Source organism: Microcaecilia unicolor, chromosome 3, assembly GCF_901765095.1.
Source record: "Microcaecilia unicolor chromosome 3, aMicUni1.1, whole genome shotgun sequence".
Classification (NCBI taxonomy): domain Eukaryota; kingdom Metazoa; phylum Chordata; class Amphibia; order Gymnophiona; family Siphonopidae; genus Microcaecilia; species Microcaecilia unicolor.
The window spans coordinates 344,805,538-344,823,365 of record NC_044033.1 but is presented as its reverse complement, the minus strand read 5'-3'; the positions used below and the strand labels follow the sequence as shown (position 1 = coordinate 344,823,365).

Sequence of the window (17,828 nt, the reverse complement as noted above, 5' to 3'; positions counted from 1 at the left end):
GCGGGACGGCGAGCGAGCATGTGGCGCGAGTGTCCATCGGAGAGGAGGGTGGGTGAGGGTGACTGTGGGCGGAGGGACCGTGGTCTATCGGCGATTCGGGAGGGGGGAGGGAGACAGCCGCGTCGACTGTGTGTCCAGGTGAGGGAGGGAGTGCGGACGAGGGGGGGGGGTGCAGCGAGGCAGTTGGAGCGCCGTGATGGGGAGGAAGGCGGGGGGGTGTAGCCTGTGTCAGCGTTGAGTTTTTCTTCGCTTTTGTCATTACCCGCCGTCGACGTCATGACGTAGACGCGAGGGCAGGGCAGACAGTCTGTGTCAAACCGGATATCTCTGGCACCTCAAGTTTACGGCTGGAGGCTTCATAGAACGTTGGAGGTGCCTTTTATATAGAGAGAAAGACAAAGAAATCTAGGTCCTACACATACTTTTCAACTGCTGCTTTGTCCCTGCTTTGTTTGAACGATTTTTATTCAGGATCAAACATATCCAACATCTAACAGCTAAGTATCAAATCTAGACAAGAATATCAATCAAACATAACAGAATAATAATCAAAGACATGAAACAGCAAAAAGCTGGATAACTCATGATCCCATTTTTGTTTTGTGAGAAGACTCCCACACCCTCCACCCTCATTACCCAAGTCTCTGTTCAAATCAATGATTGCGTACTAGATCACCCTTCTCCCCCCTCCAACCCTACCAGGGGCGTAGCCAGACACCCAATTTGGGGTGGTCCTGGGCCCGAGATGGGTGGGCAGAAGAACCCCACCTCATCCCACAGGTGATTTGGTCTCTCCTTCTCTCACCTGCATGCCATATGGTCTCTCAAACATCCCTCCTCTCCCGCATACCTTTTAAATAGCAGATTTTCACTGGCAGCGAGCAGCAACTAATACACACTGCTCATGTTGGCCCCACAGCCTTCCCACTGATGCAACTTCCTGTTACCGCACAGGCGGGAATATGTCAGAGGGAAGGCTGTGGGGCCAGTGCGAGCATGTATCAGTCACTGCTTGCTGCAGGCGAAGAGCTGCTATTTACAAGGTATGCAGGAGGAACAGATGTTGGGAGTTTTCAGCTGGTGAGACTTGGGAATCCCTGCCAGCCACATCATAGGTATGCTGCTACTGGGTGGACCCGAGTTCAAAGTGGTTGGGCCTAGGCCCACCCTTGGCTACGCCACTGAACCCTAGTGTATCCTTAACTTAAACATACACTAAGATGACCCGGCAGCTGGACTCTTATGACCCCAGGTTGCTTTGCCCTGCTTTATTAGTTTGCTGTTTAGATTCTTTTTTTTTTTTTTACTCCCAGTGGCTCAGTGGCAGGGCTTATGTTGCCATGCAAAACACATGGGGCTGCAGAAGCTATAGGAACAGCATTCAAAGCCCCTAGGGTATGAAAAGCATCTTAGTTATTGCACAATGGAAACTCCTAGAGGCCAAATTTAGGATGCACATTAACTCCCAGATTCTATAAATGATGACTAAATCTTCATGTGGAAATCTGCATGCGTAGTCAATTTGCTCACACAACTTAATTGTTTAACAAGGCAATCTGTGGCAATAATTGGCCACTAACAAGCAATTATTGGCACTAATTAGAATTTACGCGTGCAACTTTCTAAGCATATTCTGTAAAGTGGTCCACGTAAATTCTAATGCATGGATCACAAAAGAGGGTGTGGCCATGGGAGGGTCATGGACGGGTTCTGGGCGATACTGAGAATTACATACACTATTACAAAATGTGCCCAATCTTTGCCTAAAAAAGACGTGGGTATTTACACCAGATTTTAATTGGCATAAATGGCTGCACCTAAATTTTAGTTTTGGAACATCCGCTATGCATATGCTATAAACCATGCCTAACTTTAGGTGAGGTTTATAGAATACCACTAAACTTTGGGGGTTTTGGAACCATATATAGAATCTGGCCCTATTTGGGTTCCAAGGACCACTACTTTGATAACTAGGCTGAGTGTAGAAGAGCCCCGATGAATGAGTTCTACATTACTGGCTGAAGGGTTGATTTGTTGAAATGGATGAGAAAGCCTAGTGGCTAAGATGATTCAATGCCATGATGCAGCTGCTGGACTTCAGTCATTGAGGTATGGAAACTTAAGGTGTCCCTGTCAGCATGTTTGTGGGCTGTCACAACCACAAGATATTTGGTGAAGACTCTGGGATCTGAGGTTAGTCCAAATGGCAAATCTTTGTACTGGTAATGATTGGCTTGCAAGATGAAGATACTTCCTGCATTTGCAATGAATTAGTATGCTAAGAGCACTTATCATTTTTATAGCACTACTGGGTACACATGGCAATGTACAGTGGTGATAAACATTCAGGAGCAATGTGTCCCCTCCCTGAAGAGCTTATAAAATAAATGGGTACATGAGAACATAAGAGTAGCCATACTAGGTCAGACCAATGGTCCATCTAGCCTAGTATCCAGTTTTCCAAACAGTGGCCGAGCCAGGTCACAAGTACCTGGCAGAAACCCAGTTAAGAGTAACATTCCATGCTACCAATCCTGGGGCAAGCAGTTGCTTCCCCATGTCTGTCTCAATAGCAGACTATGGACTTTTCCTCCAGGAATCTGTCCAGCAGAATTATTGGAACTGACTGCAATTGAGTAACTCTTAGACGTCATTGTAAGTGCGGCACATGCAACATTGGTGGAACCACTTTGCAACTAAAATCCTTTGTGAAATCTGAAAGATGGCAAAGAGTACTGGTTGACATTATACCAACTGTGGACTGAATATGTTATCTATGCCATACAGTACCCCTGCAATAATTTGTATATAGGCATAACTATCAGAGCATTTGAAACACAAATGTCTGAACACAAATCCATCCTGAAAAGGAAAAACATCAAGGAACCTCTGGTCCTTCATTGTGAACAGTATGAATACACATTTGAAGAACAGAGCTGTTTTGTTATTGACAGAGAGGTGCCCAGAAACCATTGGGGGGGGGGGGGGGGGGGAATCAAAAGACTCAATTACATCAGCGTGAATCCAAGTGGATCTTTAAACGTCAAACTTTAGAACTGTGGAAACTGTATTCAATGATTGATTTGAATGTTTTTTGTTTTTTTTTAAGGAACGTTTTTTTCTCAACATATAAACTCACTGGGGTTAAAACATATTACAAGTTTGAACAGGAATTGATGTAATCAGGAAGTATTTAATACATCATTATAGCATCTAACGATTCAGCGCCATTTTGGATTAGGTTGATAACCACACTGAGTAGGTGTTCTGTGTATGTATTTTTATAAGTTGAAGCAAAACCTTAGAAAGTTTCAATGTACTTATTTTGTTTTAAAGGCCTGCCATATTATGGAGAGCAGAGTGAACTGGAAGAAGAGCCCTGACCCCTGAGGAAGCCCATTTATCCAAGTGAAATGCTGGCCTCATTGGGTAAAAAAGATAAGTGCTCTGTTGCTCCTGTTGGCCATAGCCTTATATTAAGTTCACAATTGTGTTGTGAGAATGGGACATTTGTAAAAGCACACATCCAGTAATACTGCATGCATCTTTAGTGAATGCCCCTGACCTACCCATGCACCTCCCATGACCATAAAGGAATCTTTATAGAATAGTGCCTAGCAAGATGTGTGTGCAAATCCAAATAGCTGCCACTTATCAATAAGTGATTTATTGGTGCTAATGAGCTTGTTAGCCAAGTTAGTTGCATGTGCATTTCAGAACAGTGCACAATTTTGCACAAGTAAATTTGCACGCCATTTATAGAATCTGGGGGTATATGTGCAAAAACATGTCAAGCGCATGGTTTAGTATTTGAACAACTGCATAAAGGTTACTGCCTAAATGAGTGGAGGAGTGGTCTAATGGTTAGTGCAGTGGACGAACCAGGGGAACTGGGTTCAAATCTCACTGCAGTTACTTGTGAATCTAGGCAAGTCACTTAACCCTCCATTGCTCTAGGTGCAAAATAAGTACCTGTATATAGTAAGAGTTGCTTTTGTCTACAGCCACTGGCTGGAATTGTGCTGCTCTTGTCTTCTGGTTTTTGAAAAACAATTTTAAAAAACACCTCAGTGAGCTATTTTCTTTGCTGGACCCCTATACTTTATATGCAATTATTATTTGGTGCTATTTGGATTTGTAGAAAAATTGTGCATGTCTGTGAGACAGCTTGCAAGTTAGAACATTTGCCTCCCAGACTTTGAATTAGTAAAGAAATGAAATACATTCCTTTACAAGCAATGCTCTCTGATGAACAAGTAATTTACATATAATATGCTATATGGACTGCATTGGTTTTAAAAAGAATCTGTATTCTGTCTCTGCCTTCTGGAAGAGATTAAAATATCTATAATTGCCTTCCATTTTGGCCAGTTGCTTCAGTAATATCCTTCCAAGCAGTCACATTTCAAATGCTGCAGTACCCTCTGCTGCTGCATTATTGAGGGTCTAGGTTTCTAAGCTAAGCAGAGTGGTTCATGTCTACATTAATATTTCATCCAGCTTACTGTAATATTCCAAACAAGCTCCTGCCATGACGTTTCTACTGCCAAACCCAGATCTTGCTGCCCAACTCCTTTCTTTAATCTATTCACCACATTTGTTATCGTCCATTTCTAGGTGCCCTAACTTCATAAAGATCTCTGCTTTATCTGAATAGTCTCCACTGAAGGCCAGCAGCTTTCTCCCTGTCTAAAGGCCTACAGAAGGGATCTGAATTCCAAAATACAGCAGATCCCGATATTACCTTCCATAATTGCTTTCTGTTGTTATATTTGGGTAACTGGGTCTACACTTTTCCTGCTAGACTGTTTCTTAAGTCCATCACCTCACTCTCAGTTATTCCCAAACTCATACTTGTGGCAATTTCTTCTCTTTTCTTTGCCCGAAACAGAAGGCTTTTAAGTTTTTACATTATTTTGCAGTGATGGATGGCCATCATAGCTCACCTCCATCAGTTAATAGTCTGAGTTCATTTTGGTAATCTGAGTGTTTACTAGTTTGTGCATCTTCTCCTTTCTTTCTCTTTGCATTGGAGTACAAGTTTATATTTCTGTCTCATTTAAATTTTTACACCAAGCAAGACAACAATGCACAAGGTCTAATTCACCCATTTCCACAAACTCCAGTTCCAATATATTACATGCTATCCTGAGTTTGACAAACAGCTCTAGTAGAGCCTGAATAACAGCAAATAAGCCACCAATACACATATAACAATGGATTTCATGCAGAGTACAGAATGCATTCTTTGCCTGAATAAAGCATGCATTATTTCTTTCCAGACATGCTGATTTCATTATGATCTGAAAGCAAGATGGCAAAAATGTTTGCCCATATTTAAATTGTTACCCTGCCTCACTTAAAGATGCTTTCAACCACTTACACAACCTGATTCTGTTGGACAGAATGTAGCAAAAGGCAGCAAGTGGACACACAGAGAAAAGATCCACAATATCTTCGTAAGACTCCTACATAAGTATTGCCATACTGGGACAGACCAAAGGTCCATCAAGCACAGCATCCTGTTTCCAACAGTGGCCAATCCAGGTCACAAGTACCTGGCAAGATCCCAAAAAAGCACAAAACATTTTATGCTGCTTATCCCAGAAATAAGCAGTGGAGTTTCTCCAAGTCCATTTTAATAATGGTCTATGAACTTTTCCTTTAGGAAGCTGTCCAAACCTTTTTTTAAACCCCGCTAAGCTAACCATCTTTACCACATTATCTGACAACGAATTCCAGAGTTTAATTACACGTTGAGTGAAAAACAATTTTCTCCGATTCATTTTAAATTTACTACTTTGTAGCTTCATCGAAAGCCCCCTAGTCCTAGTATTTTTGGAAGGCATAAACAGACGCTTTACATCTACCCTTTCCACTCCACTCATTATTTTATAGACCTCTATCATAACTCCCCTCAGCCGTCTTTTCTCCAAGCTGAACAGCCCTAGCTGCTTTAGCCTTTCCTCATTCGGAAGTCGTCCCATCCCCTTTATCATTTTTGTCACCCTTCTCTGCACCTTTTCTAATTCCCCTATATCTTTTTTGAGATGCGGAGACCAGAATTGAACACAAACTTTGAGGTGCGGTCGCACCACGGAGCGATACAAAGGCATTATAACATCCTCTACTATCAGTTTTTCCATCACTGATGGATAGCTGTGCTGCCCATTAATGTATAGCACTAGCACCCCATGGTTACAGCTTTCCCATCAGTGGCCTTTCAGCTCCTTGAGCACTCTTATGGCCTGACAATCCTTTAATACATTAATACAAGACAACTGGCGTGGGAGTAATGGGGAATGAAGAATCATTTGTGCCGTAAAACTGCTCCAGCATGCCCCTATAGGATTCCATACATGGCATCCCCGGCTCAGTCTTTATATGTGCCAACCTTAGCAACCAGGTACTTGTGCATCAAATCCATCTCCCAAAGTGCATAAGTGACCTATATGATAGGAAATCCCTCTCATCTACCAGTCTGTACAGCAAATCCACCCCCCCCCCCCTTCAGAATTGTCCTTCATCAGCTGCTTCAGTTAGAAACTAATTCAATGATGATTATGAAACACTTGAGGAAACATCTTTTCACTTAGCTTTTAACTTGTACAGCAAATGTTTCTTTTTCTCATTTATTTCATGATATGGTGCTATCTGTATTACCTATGATCATTTTATATGAATATTTTTTCCTTGTATCTGTTTTCTTTTTTAAATTTTATCATGCTGTTATTGATTTTAGTGAAGAGTGGGCAACAACTATGATAGTAAATAAATACATAAATAAATACATATGCATGTTATCAGGCAATCTCAATTTACCACCAGTGAATGTATGCATGCCCAGGAGTTTACCAAAGAGAGGGCCCTCTTGCAGGAGGTGCTTATGTACTGCTGCCTGTCTTGCTTTGTACTTCCTGGATTCTGCTGTGTCTCTGGAGCACCCTTTCTGATTTGCCTTTTCATCTCTCTTACTCCTCTTTGACCAGCCAGTGAAGGGAGATGATGCCCCTATGGCCCTTCCCCTCAAGAAATGCCATTTGGGATCCAACATCTCAGCTTCAGAAAGCAACCATAAAGCTTCTCTAAACTCAGTTTAAAATACTTTGTTTCCAATTACTCTGTTATGTGACAGTCAATGTCTTGTCATCTGTGCTTCTTCCTTTCACTTATTTCCCCTCAAGAAATCTCATTTTCCATATAAAACGTTTCTCAAATTCGGTATGAGGAAACACACAGTTTTGTGCTGTTCAGCCTCCATAACAATTCTCCTAAAATAACTAGCCCTCCTCTGACTAATCACAAACCACTGAGCAGGAAACTGGGTTATTATGGCAGTCCTCTGCACCACCTCTGTGTAATGCTTCACTTACAGACGAAAGAAGGCATGGGTTTCATAATCAAAATCCTGTGGCCATCTGGTTCTTTCTATGGCATGAAGTTGTGCTGTGTTATTAAAACACCCTTCCCCCTGGTTACTGTTCAATCCCCAACATTAACAATTAAAGAGCACTTCTTCCTGGACACCTGCCCTATGTACATCAGGTAAACTGAAACAACAGCAGCATTTCAGTAAACTGATGTCCAAACAAGACAGACACAGAATCGGCAACAAACAGTGGTACACACACACATTAACTGAAGTATCAGAAACAGATACTATTCAGTTCTATGTATAGATCACCTACCAAGAGACACAGACAGCAAGAAGATGTGGCAAAAAGATACAGAAATAGTCCCAATTCTACTGGGTACCACCTGCTTGACTAAAAATAACTTCTAAGCACACATTGATGATAACTTGCCTATATATATATATATATATATATATATATGTAGGCAACTTATCATCAATGTGTGCTTAGAAGTTATATATATATATATATATATATATATATATATATATATATATATATATATATATATATATATATATATTACACCTATGAGCACCAGAAGGAAGCTCTCTGGCATAAAGCAAAGCATTATGAAGAGCACTAGCAGATCTAAGAGATTATACCCAACCAAGCTTTCCTGTTCTGGTATGTGCAAAACAAATCCATCTAGAGATACTACCTCTGAGAGAGCCTGAAAGATTATCTTAAAAGTTGACTGCAGTAATCACATTGTCCAAAGAAAGCAAGGACTCATTAACTGTGATTGTAGCACTGCTGAAATAGTATCACGTTCCAAGCAAAATCTCATGTTTTTACGTATCGCATGAAGGTCATATCTAATGTCTACGCTTGCTAGACAAGACTGATTTATTCTCTGCGTTATGGTATGTCCCACTTCTGCCCGCTCTGCTCAGTTTAAGCATCACATCTGTCACAAACGAAACTGATGCTTCATCATTTGAAAATAAGCCAAAGATATTTCACCTTCAGATTTTAAACACCCCTAAATATATTTTGCAAGGACATCAGGTACAATAGAATGCCGTGCCTTCTCTTTAAATACCTTTTCTACTGCTTTCTCCTAGTCTGTTGCCAAGTAAACTGCTGATCCCTTCATTCTCTCCTCCTCCCCAAGTGTTTGTGTATTTAGCTATTTATTGCCGCTTCAGTGATGTTTGAAGGCTGACGGGAAGCCTTACTCCTTGGTTACAGCCTGCAACAAACCCACAATCTCCTCCGCACAGCCAAAGCCACAAGCAAATATACACTGCTGCCACCCCAGCAAAGACCCCCCCCCCCCCCCCCACCATACACTGAAGAAACCCTTTGCATGTCTCACACATGCACCTCCCTCGGAAGAACCCCTTTACACGGAGTACACATGAAGCCCTCTGTGCACCTGATCCGGGTACAGGCGCATCCCTGCCCCCTAACGTACACAGAGAGATGAGTTCTCGCTGCACCTGCAGCTACCCTCGCTTCTCTGCATGAATGGGCACTGCGGTCCCAGACTTACCTGCAGCAGGAAGCCGTGTGCGAGATGCTGGTGCAGCAGCGCAGGGTCGAGGGCGCGCGCCAGCTCTGTCCCCGGCCCCTGAGCTCCAGGAAGGCGGAGAGCTAGGCTGCAGCTGACGGAGCGCGTGTGGACCAATGGGAGCAGGAGGGCGCCTGGCTCCGCCCCTCGACCCTCTGCGGGACTGCGGCCAGTCTGTGCTGGGGAGTTTGTGTGCTCCAGTCTCAGTCCGTGCAGGAGATAGAGAGAGAGAGAGAGAGAGAGAGAGAGATAAGGAGGTGGTACAGTGGCCGTGCTGCTAAAAGCTATGTCCGAACTGCTACTGAGAGGCGCTTCTACCCACCCATCGAGGCTGTGTGTGACTCCAGCTTTCTATAATTCTGTCAAAGAGGAGCAAGAAGACCGGCCCAGAGGGTTGCATGGGAGCTGTCCAGACCACCCATTTTTGGATCAGGCCTGCCCAGTCTCGGAGATCCACCAATCAGTTGCCAGCTAGCTGCACACTACTCAGCTGCAGTACTCCAATCGCGTTACGTTAGCTCAGCCATGTGTAGGAAGCAGAGAAGCACAGTTGAGCTGAGCCCTGCAGCTCCGGTGTTTTTTTTTAATGTATCAGTTGCTAAAGGCCTCCAGCAAGCAAACTAGCAACGCCCCTGCCTTGTTTGCTGCTGCTCGGGAGTCGGGCATGGTGTGTGGGTGGGGGGGAGCCTCCGCCGCTCCATGCTCTTACGGCTGCTGTCTGCCTCTGTTCCCTGTAGCTGTTGCCTGCTGTTATTGCAGGCAGCTCTAGCCTCTAATCGGTGTGTCGTTTGTCTGCCCCTGCAGCACGTGTATTGTGCACAGGATTGCATGGCTCGGGTTTCTGAGCATGCAGGATTCAAACCTGTGGCAAAGTTAGGGAGTCGGGAGCCCCGCCATCTGGTGCTGCCTTTAACTTAGCCGTCCTCATTTTCAAAGCACTTAGCCTCCCAAAGTTCCATAGAAACCTATGGAACTTAGCCTCCCAAAGTGCTTTGAAAATATGCCTCCATATGGCTCCAGAAAAAGGAGGACGGATTAAGCCAGCCTTTATAGCAGGGGAAGTCCCGGGATTTATAATAATCCTGCCCCAGACTCCTGAAATGTGTCAGTAGCCTCTGTAGCGGCATTGACGTGAAGCCTGCTCCCCTGTGGCCTGTCTCCAGCACTGCACCATGATCAAGGACAGTAGACTTCTCTTGATTTGCTGCACTGGAAACTTCTCTGCACTGTGCTCAGGTGAAAATAAAAGTTTTGTATTTAATGCTGGTGGGCTCTGCAATGTCCTGTTAAATTAAGTGTTTTATATTGCATGTTTGTGGGCTTTTGGGTGGAGGTAGGTGATTGGGAAGGGGAGAGAAGGGTAGGGCTGTTGCCAGAATGTGAGGGGGAGGGAAGGGTTGATGCTGGGCTAATTGGGGGGGGGGGGGGGGGGGGGTAGGAAAGGCAGGACTGATGCTGGGCTACATGAGGGGTGGAGGAGGGGTAGGGCTGATGCTGGGCTACAGAACAATGTCTAATTTTTGATCCTTTATTTTGAAATAGGTGAGGGTTTGTCTGTGTTCTGCATGTGACCCAAGGTAAGAAATTCTGCTGGCATGTGGTTTATGTGGGGATCTATATGAATGTGACTTGTCTGTCTTTTCAAATGGGACACGTATTGCTGTTGTGTATATTTGTATGTTCAGGTTTGGTGGTGTTTTAAGGTTTGCTACATAGGCTATGAAAAGCTTCTTCATAAGATTTAGTGTTACTTCACAAATAATCTGGAAATAAAGGGATTTTGTGTTGCTATTACAGAGGTTCTGTGGAAAATTGTAAGAGGAAACATCTTAGCTGTGGATTGTGACAGGTCTGCCTAGTAATTTTAGGCTGGTGTACAATTTACCATATTTATCTAAAATTTTAGAAAAGGTGGTTTTAACACTCCTGCTTGATTTTGTTGAGAAGCAGGGGGTTCTTTCTGAGTTTGTCTGGTTTCAGGAAGTTTCATAGTATGGAAACTGTTTTGTTGGAAATGATCTATTAGTTCTGTTAGTTATCTCGCGTCACCTCCATCTGCTCGCCATAACAGAAACCTGGCTCTGCCCTGATGACTCTGCTTCAGTCGCAGCCCTGTGCCATGGCGGTTATCTATTTTCACATACTCCTCGCCCTGCTGGCCGTGGGGGCGGTGTTGGACTACTTCTCTCTCCCTCCTCCAGATTTCAACCCCTTCTTCCACCTCAATCTCACTGTTTTTCCTCCTTTGAAGTCCACTCTATCCGCCTTTTCTCTCCTCTGCCTCTTCGAATAGCGGTCATTTATCGTCCCCCTGATAAGTCCCTTTCATCCTTTCTCAGTGACTTTGATGCCTGGCTTGCCTTCTTCCATGATCCTTCCTCCCCCTCTCTCATCCTTGGTGACTTTAATATTCCTGCTAATGATCCTTCCAACTCTTATATTTCCAAGTTACTCGCTTTAACGTCGTCCTTTAATCTCCAACTATGCTCCACCTCCCCCACTCATCAAAATGGTCACTGTCTTGATCTCATCTTCTCCTCCAACTGTTCACCCTCTAGTTTCCTTGCCTCCGATCTTCCCCTCTCTGATCACCATCTTATAACTTTCACACTTAAATCTCCTCCCTCCCAGTCCCGTCCTATCCTATCTAATTTATCTAGGAATCTTCACGACATTGACCCTTCATCTCTATCCTCCCATGTTTCAAACCTCCTCTCTACTGTGGCACCATCCACGTCTGTCAACGAGGCTGTTTCTTCTTACAACAATACTCTATCCTCTGCCTTAGACACTCTTGCACCTTTGATGACCCGCCCTGTAAGGCGTACAAAACCCCAACCTTGGCTGACTTCTAATATCCGCTACCTACGTTCCTGTACCCGCTCCGCCGAACGCCTCTGGCGGAAATCTCGGGCCCTTGCTGATTTCTTACACTTTAAGCTCATGCTGACCTCCTTCCAATCTGCTCTTTTACGTGCCAAACAGGATTATTATATCCAACTGACCAACTCTCTTGGCTCTAATCCTCGACTTCTCTTCACCACATTGAACTCTCTCCTCAAGGTGCCCCCTCCCCCAACTCCCCCTTCACTATCTCCTCAGACCCTTGCTGAATTCTTTCACAACAAGGTTCAAAAGATAAACCTTGCTTTCTCTACCTCACCAGCTCTCCCTCCACTAGTCCGTTCCCCTCTCTCTCCTTCCCCTCATTCCCTTTCCTCCTTTCCTGAAGTTACTATTGAGGAAACTACACTTCTCCTTTCTTCCTCAAAATGTACCACCTGTTCCTCTGATCCCATTCCCACCCACCTTCTTAATGCCATCTCTCCTACTCTTATTCCTTTTATCTGTCACATTCTCAACCTCTCACTTTCCACTGCGACTGTCCCTGCTGCCTTTAAACATGCTGTGGTCACACCTCTCCTTAAGAAGCCTTCACTTGACCCTACTTGTCCCTCTAATTACCGACCCATCTCCCTCCTTCCTTTTCTCTCCAAATTACTTGAGCGTGCTGTTCACCGCCGCTGCCTTGATTTTCTCTCCTCACATGCTATTCTTGACCCATTACAATCTGGTTTTCGCCCTCTCCACTCAACCGAAACTGCGCTTACTAAAGTCTCCAATGACCTATTACTGGCTAAATCCAGAGGTCAATATTCCATCCTCATTCTTCTTGATCTTTCCGCTGCTTTTGACACTGTCGATCACAGCATACTTCTCGATACCCTGTCCTCACTTGGATTCCAGGGCTCTGTCCTTTCCTGGTTCTCTTCCTACCTCTCCCTCCGCACCTTTAGTGTTCACTCTGGTGGATCCTCTTCTACTTCTATCCATCTGCCTGTCGGCGTACCCCAGGGTTCTGTTCTTGGTCCCCTCCTCTTTTCTATCTACACTTCTTCCCTTGGTTCATTAATCTCATCCCATGGCTTTTCCTACCACCTCTATGCTGATGACTCCCAAATCTACCTTTCTACCCCTGATATCTCACCTTGCATCCAAACCAAAGTTTCAGCGTGCTTGTCTGACATTGCTGCCTGGATGTCTCAACGCCACCTGAAATTAAATATGACCAAAACCGAGCTTCTCATTTTCCCCCCCAAACCCACCTCCCCGCTCCCCCCATTTTCTATTTCTGTTGATGGCTCTCTCATTCTCCCTGTCTCCTCAGCTCGAAACCTTGGGGTCATCTTTGACTCTTCTCTCTCCTTCTCTGCTCATATCCAGCAGACCGCCAAGACCTGTCGTTTCTTTCTTTACAACATCCGTAAAATCCGCCCCTTTCTTTCCGAGCACTCTACCAAAACCCTCATCCACACCCTTGTCACCTCTCGTTTAGACTACTGCAATCTGCTTCTTGCTGGCCTCCCACTTAGTCACCTCTCCCCTCTCCAGTCAGTTCAAAACTCTGCTGCCCGTCTCATCTTCCGCCAGGGTCGCTTTACTCATACTACCCCTCTCCTCAAGACCCTTCACTGGCTCCCTATCCGTTTTCGCATCCTGTTCAAACTTCTTCTACTAACCTATAAATGTACTCACTCTGCTGCTCCCCAGTATCTCTCCACACTCGTCCTTCCCTACACCCCTTCCCGTGCACTCCGCTCCATGGATAAATCCTTCTTATCTGTTCCCTTCTCCACTACTGCCAACTCCAGACTTCGCGCCTTCTGTCTCGCTGCACCCTACGCCTGGAATAAACTTCCTGAGCCCCTACGTCTTGCCCCATCCTTGGCCACCTTTAAATCTAGACTGAAAACCCACCTCTTTGACATTGCTTTTGACTCGTAACCACTTGTAACCACTCGCCTCCACCTACCCCCTCCTCTCTTCCTTCCCGTTCACATTAATTGATTTGATTTGCTTACTTTATTTATTTTTTGTCTATTAGATTGTAAGCTCTTTGAGCAGGGACTGTCTTTCTTCTATGTTTGTACAGCGCTGCGTATGCCTTGTAGCGCTATAGAAATGCTAAATAGTAGTAGTAGTAGTAGTAGTTAGACCCAAGTGCCGCCTTTGATACATGTGGAGGGACATTTTTGATATGATATCTAAATCCAACTTTGGACGTTTTGCTGAAAACATCCGAAAATCAAATGGAACATAGAGATTTTTGAATGAGAAAAAAATTTTGTTTGTTTCGACAATGGCCATTTCCTGGATGTTTTGTAGATTTTTTATTTTTTGTGCTCAGGCAGCCCGATATTTAAAACCATTTAACCAGACAGGTATGGCTCCTGGCAGGTTAAATGGCATTTAACCGGCTATCTGGCAATATTCAGCGGGAGATCGCTGAATATTGGTGGTTAGCTCTTAGCAGATGACTGGTTATATTGCACGATATAACCAGCTATCCGCTAATATTCAGTGCATTGGCAGCAAAGTTTTGTGGGCACATTAGGCCATTAAAAAGCAGGAATATCTTTGGCCATTTAAACTTAACAGAATATCGGCATGGCCTGACATTGAATATCCAGTTTGGCTCTGATTGCGGGAGGCAGCTTAGCTAGTTCCTGTGGTCTGAATATTGTGCCATATTGCCCACCCAAATTAGCTCTGGGCCCACCCAAAATTGCAGGTCTAGTTACACCACTGGTCTGGAGCAGTGCTTCTCAGACTTCACCTGGAGGCACGCCTACCCAGTTAGATAATCATTATGCATGAAATAGATTTGCCTATAGTGCGTCTCTAATACATACAGATTTGTCTTATGCATTTATATATTTTTTTATTTGTACCCCACGCTTTCCCACTCATGGCAGGCTCAATGCGGCTTAGGTACTTATTTGTACCTGGGGCAGTGGAGGGTTAAGTGACTTGCCCAGAGTCACAAGGAGCTACCTGTGCCTGCAGTGGGAATTGAACCCAGTTCCCCAGGACCAAAGTCCACCACTCTAACCACTAGGCTACTCCTCCATTGTGGTCCGGAAAATCTGACTGGCAAGGTGGGTCTCCAGAAAAAGATTGAGAACAGTAGGGTAGCCAAAGGTTTAATTTTTTTTTTTGGGGGGGGGGGGGGGGGGAGCCCAAAGTGGGTGTGCACAAAATTATGCACCCCTCCCCTTGCTCTCTGTGCCCTCTCTCTCCACGAACCAACTCCAAGCCCCACCAGCGGAAGTGGTCCTTCTCAGGTGACCAGAAACTCCTAAGACTTGCAATTAGTGCTTTGCATGGGCAGGTGGCCCATGGAAAGAGCACTTACCAGTCGCACTTGAAACTTGGTCAAGAGAATTAGCCTGTATCATATGCCTCATAGAAAAAGAGCTAATTATAAACCATAGGGTCCAGCTGAAGAAACCGCATTTGACAAGTCCAAAAATTCAAGTTTTACTTAGTCTCTTGTTGTGACTTACCTCAAAAACATGCAGATCAGTTTTCAAAGAGAATTATATATTAATTGGCAGCGGAAAAACAACTTCCTTGTCTGTAGATTTTCAGCCCATATCTGACGAGTGGTGTAGTGAAGATCTGGGTAACTGCGCTGCCACTATCCATATAGCGCTGGAGCAAAATTAAGAGCACAGTTAGGGCAGCAATTCAAGATTACTTGTCCCAAGCTCTCTCAAATTCAGATACTGTTTTCATCGCCATCATTTCTACTGGGATGCCATTCCACGAATTCACCACCCTTTCAATGAAGATGTATTTCCTCAGGTTACTTCTGAGTCTGTCCCCTTTCACCTTCATATGTCTCCTTGTTCCAGAGCTTCCTTTCAATTGAAAGACTCGCCTCCTGTGCATTTATGCTACACTGGTTTTTAAATCTCTCTATCATATCTCTCCTCTCCCACCTTTCTTCCGAAGTATACATATTGAAATCTTTAAGTCTTTCTCCATATGTTTTATGATGAAGAATTGCACCATTACAAGCTCCCCTCTCATCTACTCTCCCTGCCACAGACATACAGAAAGCCATTATATATAGTTGTTGGGAGTGGTGACAGTTTTAGGATGGTGGTGCATTGGGAAGGGATTGGATTTTTCAGATGGGGGCAGCTTGTGGAGTGGTGGACAGTTGTGTGTGTGGGGGGGGGGAGGTTTTCGGGTGGAGCATTTAGGTTTTGTGTGTGAAAGCAGTTTGTGGTTGTGAGTGTTGGGTCAGTAGCAGAAGGTATTTTTTGGGAGTAGAAGCAGATTATGGGTAGTGGGGTAGTTAGGAGAGTTTGGGGTGGGGTGGAGTATTTTATGTGTGGGGGTGAGGCAGTTAGGGTTTCTGTGAGAGGATAATTTGTGGCATTGTGGGGAAGTTGCAGGGATACCTTTGGGGTGGGGCAGGTCGTAGGGTGAGGAGCAGTTACAGAGGGTAGTTCTGAGGCAGTTTGCTGAGGTAATTTTTGTGGCTGGGGCATTTTTGGTTGCATTTTGGGTGGTTGTGGAGCAGTCCTTACGGTTAGTAGACAACAAAGAGCAATAGTTTGAAATGAGGAATTGCTTAACTGCTATGTTTCACTCTCAGGTTTTTATGTTATAGCAGCTCTATACCTGTGAAGTCCACTGCAGTGACCCCTAGGATGCCCTACTGCTCTGATGGGATGTCTGTGTGGCCAGTCTACTAAAAATGCTAGCCCTCCATAAATTCCAGTGGGTTGTTTTTTGTGTTTTTACCTTGGCCTTTTTTTTTAATAGTCCTATAAGATAGATGCACTGAGCACAAAAACATCTAGCAAATGGCCATTTATTAACAAAAATTGGACATTTTTCTGATTTGAAAATGACCATGTTCACTACTGGATTTTTGGATATTTTGCGAAAAATGTCTAAAATCGGATTTAGATGTCATATCGAACAGTAAAATAACATGTTTTAATGGTAGCTCACACTGATAATGCCCCTCCTTAGTAGTTTAAAATCATCTCTGAATCCATTTCCAGACTGTGGATATCAGATTAATATCTGCTAAATACTAAATGTGATGAACAATCTAGTACCTTTTTAGTCCTTAGCAACCAGACAATGGATTGATGCAGTGGTGTACGAAGGGGGGGGGGTTCCGCCCCGGGTGCACGCCGCTGGGGGGGGGGGGGGGTGCAGCGCGCGCCTGTCTGCTCCCAGTTTGCTACGCTCGCTAAATTCTCTCGTTCGCTGCAGCTCCCTCCTTCTGCCCCGGAACAGGTTACTTCCTGTTCCGGGGCAGAGGGAGGGAGCTGCAGCGAACGAGAGAATTTAGCGAGCGTAGCGAACTGGGAGCAGACAGGCGCGTGCTGCAACAGCCCCCCCCCCCCAGCAGCGTGCACCCGGGGGGGGGTGTCATTTCACGGGGGGGGGGGGGGGCGGGCGTATCGGCGATCCGCCCCGGGTGCCGTCGAGGCTAGGAACGCCACTGGATTGATGTCAAAGATCCATTGAGTAACATTTGTCAATTATTATTGGTGTGTTTTTGCTAGGCCATTTATTGTGGCATATAAGAACATACATGCATTAACATCTAAGAGAGCTGTTGAGATATGTCATGTTTATTAACAGTGATGCTTTTGACATAGGTTTATCACTATGCTTTATTTATTTGCTATTAAGTCACCCCTTTTCACAGTAATACTTTCAGGTACACTTGGAATTCCCTCATCCCTGGAGAGAACATGATCTGAGTCTGTACCTGAGGCAATGGAGAGTTAAGATCACAAGGAGCAGCACTGGGATTTGAATGGGGCTTTCTTTCTCCGCAGGCTGGGGCTCTAACCACTTGGTTACTCCTCAACTCCTTGTTTAAAGAGAGATGTTGAGAGAGGTTTTTTTTTCTTGTTTGTTTTTTTTAAATGATATAATGAATTGGAGAAGCTGTTCCATAACTTGTTTACAGAGAAGTGAAGTTGTGCAATATCTGAAGTATTGTTCCGGATAGTTTCATCCATCATGTTATCATTTCAGTTCCTTGGATAAAAGAATGGTCATCTGCTGCCACCTGC

At 44.5% G+C, this 17,828-nt stretch overlaps 1 long non-coding RNA gene across 1 annotated transcript; it reads left to right on the top strand.

Annotated features, from left to right (window-relative positions):
- Positions 1-10,083: 10,083 nt before the first annotated feature.
- LOC115465281 lies at positions 10,084-17,554 on the top strand. Its single transcript, XR_003941382.1, has 3 exons — positions 10,084-10,167; positions 10,474-10,508; positions 17,456-17,554. It is a non-coding gene; the product is annotated as an uncharacterized LOC115465281 (long non-coding RNA).
- Positions 17,555-17,828: the final 274 nt, after the last annotated feature.